Genomic DNA, 10,984 nt, shown 5'->3' on the forward strand with positions numbered 1-10,984 from the left:
ATATTTTGTATATTTATATTATACACATCTAGAACCTGTTTGGAAGAAAATCCTAATCAAAATCTATTTATGTAACATTAGGTTTAATAGCTTACTGAAACACTTACCTTACAATTTTAATGAATGCCAATTTACAGAAACAACTAGAATTTAAAGGTTTTGTGGAACACTTAATAGCCTCAAAGATATTATTTAACAGTATTTTTAGATGTTTAGAGTACTCAAGTTTATAAATCAGTGTGTAGTTATCAGATCTTTTAATATATTAACAAAATTCATTTATAAATCAGCATATGTGCATTTCAATTTTGCATGACAAAAAATAAAAATAAATAATTATTGTACACAATAAAAATAATGAAAAAGGAAAAAACTGACGTGGCCACAGTTTAAAAATTGTTTTGACAAACAGTACATAAAAACAATTATGTACATAACAGAATTACATGAAATCCATGTGCACCAAATAGTAAGAGAGATGGCAGAAAGCTTATAACTCTAGCTCTCTAATATGTAAAAAAAAAAAAAAAAAAAAGTAGACTTAAGGTAATATCTCTTTCTCTTCTTAAGAGCTAAGTAACTGAAGGAAGTAATAAATAAAAATGTGAGCTCTAAGAACCCTATCAATATCTCACAACGAACACATGGACAAAGCAATAGTTACTTGGCAAAAATTGCTTGTATAAGAATACATTTCATGGTCAGTCAGACCCATTTGAAAAGAATCTATGTAAAGAGAAAAGAACTCAGCTATCCCAGTCCAGCAGGTTCAGGAATGCATCAGGGCCTTCACTTAAACCAAACACTTACAAGGTGTGGTGGGATTAAAAGCTTAGAATTTCTTGTCATAACCAAATTCCAAGTTTTATAGGTTTTGAAAGAGAAGACTAATATTTTATGCTTCTTATAGGAGGAGGCAATGCCTTTATATATAAAACCGGCAGAGTTTCCTGTGCCTATGCTACTAGTATAATATAAATCAGAGGTGATAGCATGAACAATAAAGGAAACATTAAGACTTTGGTTAAGAATAAATAAAGTTTAAAAGCAGTTATTCTGAACATGTTGGAGTTATCTCACTTTGTCTCAGGCTGTTCTCTTGGAGGTAAGAGACTGATTTAGGCCTTCTTAGGGGTCAGCCTTTTTCATGTACCCCAGAAAAAGCCACCTGCTTTTGTTTTTGATGCAGATACCAGATTATGGATGAGTTTACAAGATTTTTAGATAGGTGTTTGGCCAGAAAAATAGAAGGGAAGGAACTTGAAATGCATAGCAGGGTAGACCATACAGGTGAAAGATGAGAAATTCACCAGACATGCTTCAAGATGGATCTTACCAGGAGTGCTGAGACTTCAGGACTGACTGAGACTTAGCTGTCATATTGTCATTAGGAGCCTGAGTTCTCTTAAGCTTTAGAGAACTCTACTCAAGACAAACCAGCATTCCTGGCTTCAATTGCTGAAGGGGATTTTGAGAACAGCTAGTATAATCCAGACAGCGTTAGTGTAGACTTAGACTTGGGTGTTAAGCACCAAGGAATTGCTCAAGGAAAGTAAAAAAGATATATCCAAGTTTCCTGGAAGAAATGTGGCCTTTCGGGGTTCCTACCTCCATTGGTATGATGGCTCTGTTCTCAGCAGACCACCAGAGAGTGCTGAGTTCTGACCTCCCTCTGGCCTCTCTCTGATAGAGGGGCTAAGAACAGAGGACACCTTGAGAACCCCCAGATCATGCCTTCTCATGGTGGTGAGCTTCCCCTGATTGCCCATTACCCATCCCCCTACCTTGGATTTTGTGAGACCCCTCCCAAGGCTCCAGGGCAGATTTAGCTTTAGTAGACTAAAGTTGAGATACTAGCAGACAACCTGAGTGGGTGGACTGCCTGAGAGAGCCTGGATCCTGCCTCCACATGGTGAAGGAACCCTGATTGTATCTGACTGGAACCAGAATTGGCCTTCTGTTGGAGCTCCTGAATAACTGATCAGAAGCCATCAGTTACCTCCAAATTAAACCTGAGAGAACCTGAACCTTGTACCAACCAGCTTTACATAACCAATAAAGAAAGGATCAAGGCACCTGCATAATACAAGGATAAGCATAATTAACTTCAACTTAATTCTCATATCTACATTAAAATATTAGAAAAAGCCCAAACAAATGACCTAACACTGCTACTCAAGACTCTGGAAAGGCAAGAACAAATGAAACCAAAACCCAACAGAAGAGAAGAAATAATAAAAATCATAGCATAAATTAATGAAATAGAAACAAAGAAAACAATACAAAGAATCAATGATTCTAAGAGCTGGTTCTTTGAAAAGCTAAATAAGATAGACAGATCCTTAGCCCAGTTAACCAAAGAAAGAAAGAGTAAATCCAAATTAACAAAATCAGATAAGAAAGGGGAAACATCACAACAGATACCCAAAAGATCCAGACCATTATAAGGAAATATTTTAAAAACCTATATGCTACCAAATATGAAAATGTAAAGAAATGGATGGATATCTAAAATCACAGGAACCACCAAAGTTTTTAAACCAAGAAGAGATTGACAGTTTAAACAGGCCTATAACATGAGGAAATTGAAAGAGTAATACAAAGCCCCCAAATGAAAACAGCCCAGGCCCAGATAGATTTACAACAGAATTCTACCAGACATTTAATGAAGACCTCAAACCAATACTACTAAAATTATTCAAAAAGATAGAAACAGAGGTAGAACTCCCAAATTCCTTGTATGAAGCCAGCATCACTCTAGTACCCAACGCAGGCAAAAACACAGCCGAAAAAGAAAACTATAGACCAGTATCCTTAATGAACACAGATTCAAAAATTCTCAAAAATATACTTGCAAACTGCATACAGATGCACATCATGAAGATCATTCACCATGACAAAGTAGGCTTTATCCCAGAGATGCAGGAATGGTTCAATATATGGAAGTCAATAAACCTCATTAATAATATAAATGGACTCAAAGGAAAAAAACATATGTCACCTCAATAGACATAGACAAGGCTTTTGACAAAATTAAGCATGCATTTATGTTCAAAGTCCTTGAGGGAATTGGACTGGAGGGAACATACCATAACATAATTAAAGCTATATACAACAAACACACAGCCAACATCATTCTAAATGGAGAAAAATTGGGAACATTCGCATTAAAATCAGGAACAAGACAAGGATGTTCACTATCTCCACTACTTTTCAACATAGTGCTTGAAACTCTTGCTAAAGCAATTAAACAGGAGGAAATTAAAGGAGTATTAATTGGAAGAGAAGAGGTCAAATTATCATTTTTGCAGACATTATAATACTATACCTAAGAGATCCCAAAAGTTCCACCAGAAAATCCTAGAACTGATTGGCACTTTCAGGATAGTGGCAGGTTATAAAATCAGTAGCCTTTCTATGTACCAACAACATGTAATTGGAGAAAGAATTATGAATGCTCCCATTCACAAAAGCTGTAAAAAAAAAAAATACCTTGGAATAAATCTGACCAAAGACACCAAAGATCTCCACAATGAAAATTTAAAATCATTAAAGAAAGAGATTGAGGAAGACACCAGGAGATGGAAGGACCTCCCATGCTCATGTGTTAGAAGAATTAATATTGTGAAAATGACCATCCTACCAAAAGAAATATATAGATTTGAGCAATCACAATCAAAATACCCATGAAATACTTCACAGAATTAGAAAAAAAAAAAAAACCTATCCTTAAATTCATATGGAAGCACAAAAGACCCTGGATAACCAAAGCAACCCTGAGCACAAAGAGCAAAGCTGGGGTCATTACTATACCAGATCTCAAAGTATGCTACAGAGCTGTAGTCTTAAAAACAGCATGGTACTGGCACAAAAATAAGCATACAGATCAATGGAACATCATTGAAGATCAAAACCTGAGTACATGCAATTTCAGCCACCTGATATTTGACAAGGGTGCCAGGAGCACAAAATGGAGGAACGACAGCATCTTCAACAAGTGGTGTTGGCAAAACTGGATCTCCACCTGTAGAAGAGGGAAACTAGATCCTTATCTTTCACCTTGCAAAAAAGTCAACTCCAAATGGATCGAAGACCTCAGTGTGAAACTGGAAACCCTGAAACTCTTAGAAGAAAATATTTGCAGTAACTTACAAGATATAGGTTTAGGAAAAGATTTTCTAAATCAGGCAGCAGTTACTCAGGAATTAAGGTCAGCAATCAACAAGTGGGACCTCATTAAACTAAAAAGATTCTGTACAGCAAAATAAACAATTGAAAAAGTGAAGAGAAAACCTACAGAATGGTAAAAAAAAAAAAAACTTCACCAGTGACACATCTAACAGGGGTTTAACATCCAGAATATATAAAGAATTCAAAAAACAAAGAATTGAAAAACCAAATGATCCAATTAAGAGATGGACTAAAGATCTAAACAGAGACTTCTCAAAGAAGAAATAAAGATGGCTAAGACACATCTCAAAAAGTGTTCAACATCATTAGTAATTAGGGAAATGCAAATTAAAACCACTCTAATGTATCATCTTACCCCAATCAGACTGGCTAGGATCAAGAGAACAAATGATATCAAATGCCGGTGAGGATGTAGAGAAAGGGGAACGCTCATTCACTGCTGGTGGGATTTCAAACTTGTGCAACCTCTGAAACTAAAAATGAACCTACCATATGACCTGGTTATATCACTCCTTGGCATATACCCAAAGGACTCAGCTTATTGTAGAGACACTTGTAAACAATATTTGTTCCTGCTCTTTTCAGAAAAGCTAAGAGATGGAAGTAACCAAAGTGCCCCTCAACTGACAAGTGCTTAACAAAAATGTAGTATATGTACACAATGGAGTTCTATTCAGCAGTGAAGAAAGATGAAATAATAAATTTGAAGGTGAATGAATGGATCTAGAAACTGTTGTAAAAACTGAAGTAACACAAACTCAGAAAAAAAAATGACGTATGTTCTCCCTCATCTGTGAATCCTAGCACAAATTTCTTTTAAATTCCAGGTCATTTTAATAGGATGAAGCTGTACAGCAGTCCCTTCTGCATGAAATAACTACCATCATCATTACTTCAGCTGAGCCTGATCGCTAAAATCATCACAATTAGGCTTGTTGACTGTTGTGCTCATTCATTAAAGGAGGGCCAAGCAGGGTCATTGGACTCTCACAGCATTATCCAGCCATTCTCTCCAGCCAACTGTATGTAATTTGACCCTAATCACACATGGACTCCGGGATTTGGGGAGGGCTGAAGTATACAGTCTGGGGAAGGCTAAGAAGAGAAGGCATGACCCATGCTGGGTAAAGGCTTTCCAGTGTGCATACCCTCAGGTCATACCTACACCTCAGCAACCCCTCAGTTATTTATATAAGTTAGTTCAATAATTTCATTGGTTCCACATTAAAACTTTAATCAAACATGGGCTTAACACTAAATCTTTGAAAGGAAATAAGCATTGCCTAGAAACACCAGGAAAAGAAGTCTCACAACAGATGGAAAATTTATTTGTTAATGCTATTGTGTCTCATAATTATTTAAAAGAAAAGAAAATGAGAATGTAAAAGATGTTAAAAGGATATGGGAATGGAGCTATTTTCTAAAATAGACAGAAAAAATGAGAAAGCCTAAGCAAGTGATGAAGGTCTGTGTAGGTTTGTTATGATAGATGAGCGTTGATACAAAAGTAATACACACATAATCTTAAAAAGTCTATGGTCATAGTTTAGCCAACTAGTTTAAGGAATAAACTATATATCTAGTCAGAGTTTATCTGAGATTATTTGTTGTTGTTTTTTTTTTTTAACCCAAGCCTTATCTGTATAGCACATGATAATTAAAAGTACCAGACTGGTGGAACTAAACTTACTGGAAGTTTAACAGCCATACTTTGAGGCCTAGAATAATATGGTCAGAGGGACTTAAAGGACAGTTTTTGCCTCTTGCCCTCCAAGGTCAACTAAGTTCCAGGGTACTATGGAATATCATTCAAAATGTCTGGTATCTGTGGTGAGTCACCTGCCCTCTTGTTCAGGCAGGCCATGGAGACCCCAGGAAATGGACTTGAACCAGTGTCCAGTCTACAAAAAGGAGGGTCAGCACATAGCAAACATCTCATTCATGCATCCAAGTGAAGTCAGACATGGTCAAACAGGACCTTTGACTGTTCTTCACATAGATGGAACTGGTAAAAGAAAGAAGCCAGGAGCTCCTCCTAAGCACATGTAACTCCTGAGGAACAGATCCTCAAATGACCCTTAGTGTAAACATAAATTGATTTATTTGGGCCAATTGTATGGTCTTAAACATCCAAAAGGAAAGTATAATCAAAAAGTAAAGTCATCAGTATATTTCTTTTAGAGTTCAAGGGATTACACTTCCCAGACATTAGGCTTAAATCTATATAAAATGTTATTTAGACAATCATTTTCTCATTGATGATTTTGTTTCTAACCAGAAAGTGTTGCTCAGATGTAAGACTTCACATCTTGGTCTCTAATACTGTAGTGCCCACTGATAGCTAAGGGAGACAACCAGTTATTGTTTTTAAATAATATATAAATTTGTTTTCCCCCCTATCTAGAAGCCTTTGAGAGGGAACTGGCATTGATTCTAACCACTCCCACAGCTATCAAAATACCTGAAAGCAAATACTGAATCCATCACTCTAGAGTCCAGCCTTGGAAGACAAAAGAAAAATGAGGAGGAACCCAATAGAAGGATGCTTATCAAGAAATTCCAATGGACTCTCATATGAACATTTGAAAATGGCCCTGTTCTGACTTTTTTCTAGTTCCCTGTCTAGAACTTGTAAAGCTATTTACTCTTGCCTGTAGTTCTCCTTTGAATCTCTATTCATGATTCAAAGACTATCTTTTCCCCCTTGAGATAAGAGTTATGCAATTTGGGATTCTTTTAGCTAGACCCACTGAAGGGGTACTCCAATTGCCACACTTTGCATCCCTGTTTAGCATGGAAGAAGCCAGAGAGGTCTTCATCAAGATTCCCTATTGTCAATTTGGGTAACCTCTTCAGAGGATGGTGTGATAAGAATAAGAGGTAGGAATTTGCTAGGGGATTAGGGTAAAAAGACCTCAAAGAAAAGTTTCCAGTTTCTTGAGTAAAACTCACAACATCCTTCAGCCTCTTAGCAAACAACTCCATACCAAAGACCAAAAATGTCGAAAGTATTCAAAGCTTTTATCTAATCCTTAAAAGATTTTAGGTTTACCTTTTCAGAAGTGGGAATGTTAGAGTAGCTAGCAGCCCCATTAAAAAAAATAATAAATTGAAGAAGGAATACATGAAGTCATCAGGAAAAAGTGATGGGGAGATATGGGAGTAGTTGGAGGGGAGGGAATAGGCATGGATTTGTTCAAAACACCTTATATGCATGTATGAAATTCTCAATAAATTATTTATTTTTTTTAAAAAATTGGTACTGAAAAAAAATAAAAGTGGTCTTTCTTAAAAAAGCCATTTTTTTGCATATAGAGCTTTGTGGTAGGAGATAAGGGATGCATAGTAAAGTCAGTATTGAGAAAAACTAGTCAGAATTTATCTTTAGTTATGATACAATCTCTAAAAATTTTAGGCTAATTTTTAAATTTTAACATTTTTCTTTACTCCTATGTACTTTTATTAGGGCTATTATTATTGTAAATTACCAATTTTATCATTTTTCCTTTTAGATATTTTCACATTTTAATTAAAGCAGAGTGCCCATGTGATGGTTTTAAATTTATGGTATAAGATTTCTAGTTAAGCATGCAAAAAATATCAATTTTGGAACATTACATATTCCCCACAGGGGACTAAGGTTATGTTTGGTTATATCTCCCTATTTTCTTGAAACTTGCAAGTGGATAGTCTGTAATTATCATGCATAAAACCTACTACAATGCCAGATGGCAGCTTATCTTCAAATGCTTCCTCCTTTTTGAAAATGTGTTTCTCATTTTATTATTTATTGATTGATTGATTTTCATGTGAAAAATTGCTAATCTTTCTATGCCAGCTGAGGAATGTGTATTTTGAATCTGGTTTATATGCTACTTTGTGGATGGATTTTCTCAGCTTTCACACTGAGACTGTCTTCTCTCACTGAATCTCAGGGTTATCCTGCAAATTTACAGAAACAGGGGACTCAAGACACTGCATGTTGGAGCCCTTATGTGTGTCTTCTTGGGCATGTCAATAAAGTTCCTTCTGAACCAGGAATAGGGTATGTTGATCAGGTTTCCCTTATGTGGCTGTTATGGTTATGTGGACTTCCCCCTGACACCTCCACAAACCAAAAGGAAAATGCCTCCAAGGTTTTAGAAGCCACCAATATTAAAAATAAACCAAACAATCAGAAACAAATTGCTACTGAAGCAAACAAAAATGTATACCTTAAAGCAGACACTTTGAAAACATGCAGGCAAAACAAACATCTAAACAGGAACCTGAAAATTGACAGACTACCTTAATTTAGATTTTTGTATTTTCTTACATTTGTAAGTTAAAGGAACATACTAATGAACCCTAAAACCAGTAGGAATATGAAATATTTTTTCTCCAAATATTTCTGTATTCCTTAGACTATATATGGGAGAAGTGTTCAGAGAAAAAGAGAAAGAAGAAAAAATGCTGGTAGCAAATTTTAACAACAACAACAAAAAATGCTTGGAATCAAAAATAGTTTAACAGGTTTGTCTGTAAAAAAAAAAAAAGCAGAAAAAAAAAAACCTCAATGTTGAAACCAAAATACTTTTAAAGCAAACAAACAAAATAGATCCTTTAAACAAATACTTTGAAAGCAAACCAAAACCAAAAGGTACCAAACAAATAAGATAATTAAACAAGAAGCTCAGATCATCAACCAAATCAAGGGAGGTCTGAGAAAGTTCTAGAAAGAATTTACCACAATCCATGAGAGGAGACAACACCAGATGGCTGGACTCAATGGATCCATGCTGGTACCTAGTTCTATGCAAATGACACATAGATGAAAAGCAGATAATTGTTGGGGTACCACATTGTGGCTCCATAGTTGTCAAAGCTAAAGCATAGCTCTCACCTCAAAGGGGTAAGATATATTTTATTCTGGACCCAAATATGAATGACCATGGTCCAGAAATAGATTCAGGTTATCCCAAACTCTATGTTTCCTGTTATGAGTCTCTTTAAACTGTCGATCTCTTCATTTAGTTTTAGTGGTTCGCATGAATTTAGGAACTTATCAATTTCTTTTAGGTTTTCTAATCTAATAGACTGTAGCTTTTTTTTAAGTATTCTTTTCTAATGATCTGGATATTTTTGGTGTCTGTTTTGGTTTTCCCTTTCATCTCTGATTTTGCTGATAAGAACTTTTTCTTTCTTTTGCTTTGCTAGGCTAAGGGTCTGCCATGTTTATCATTGACTCTGTATTGTTTTGTTTCTATTTCATTAATTTCTGCTCTTTTATTTCTTCCTTTCTTCTGGGTTTTGGTTTGGTTTGTTCTTCTCTATTCATAGTCTTTATATGTACTGTTAAGTCATTTATTTGTGCTCCTTCCGATTATTTTAATGTAGGCACTTAGAATTATAAAGAAAAATCAAACAAAAATGGATCAAAAACCTCAGTGTGAAACCTAAAACTCTGAAACTGTTAGAAGAAAACACAGGTATTACCCTCCAGGATACAGGTGCAGGAAAGGACTTTCTAAATTGGACATCACTTACTCAGGAAGGGAGGTCAGCAACTGATAAGCATGACCTCATTAAATTAAAAGCTTCAGTATAGTAAAAGAAAAAAACAAGAAAAGAAATGGAAAACCTACACAGTGGAAATTTCCACTCAGCAACACATCTGATAGAGGATTAGTATCTAGAATCTCCAAACAACTAAAAAACAAAGGATCAAGAAAACAAATGATCCAGTTAAAAGATGGGCTAGGAACAGAATTATGCAAAGAAAAAATATGGGCCTGGAGAGATGACTCAGCAGTTAAGAGCACTGGCTGCTCCTGCAGGGAACATGAGTTTGGTTCCCAATACTCACATGGTGACTTAACAATAATCTGTAACTCCACTTCCAGGGAATCCTATGCAGTCTTCTGATAACTGTGGGAAATGCATGGCATGGGTGCATTTACATACATGCAAACAATAAGATCACAAAATATAAAATAAAAATAAATTAAAGAAGAGGAAATAAAAATGGTGAAGAAGAGAGGCATGGTGGCACATGCCTTTAATCCCAGCACTCGGGAGGCAAAGGCAGGCGGATCTCTGTGAATTCAAGACCAGCCTGGTCTACATAGTGAGTTCCAGGACTGCCGGAGCTACAGGGAGACCCTGTTTCAAAAAGACCAAAAAAAGGGCCTAAGAAACACCTTAAAATTTTCCAACATCCATAGTGACAAATCAAAACCACTTTAAAATTTCAAACCACTTTAAGATTTCATCTTACCCCTGTCAGACTGGCTAAGTTCAACAGAACACAGGACACCAAATGCTGGTGAAGTTATGGGGGAAAGGAGAATGCTCATTCATTGCTGGTGGGGTTGCAAACTCATGCAACCTCAATGAAAACCAGTGTGGAGAGCTCTTTTTAAAAAATACTTAATTTCCCTTATCCCCTAGGTTCCTTGTGTACTCTTCCCTCCCCTCTCCCTTAAACTAACACAATTTTTATCCGTATCTCTCTTATTAAGGCCCGTTTCCTACTGTTCTTCTCTTTCAGGTTCTTTCTACATGATGACTTTACATCTATATTCAGGTACTAAGGATCCAAGTGTAACTGACTGTGACTAGTTATAATCAGATACATGGAGATTAAAGGCACATGTGCAAACGTATTAGTAGCATTAAAATGTAGAAAACAGCATATCTCAAAATGAAATGGAGATCCTTTAAAAGTTAAAAACTCATTAAATTTTACGTCTTATAAAAATTTACAGCCACCTTTGAAAAAGATGTATCCTTGCTCTGGAATGTGTTACTGAAT

Source organism: Nannospalax galili, unplaced genomic scaffold (genome assembly GCF_000622305.1).
Source record: "Nannospalax galili isolate Female #2095 unplaced genomic scaffold, S.galili_v1.0 scaffold16, whole genome shotgun sequence".
Classification (NCBI taxonomy): Eukaryota; Metazoa; Chordata; class Mammalia; order Rodentia; family Spalacidae; genus Nannospalax; species Nannospalax galili.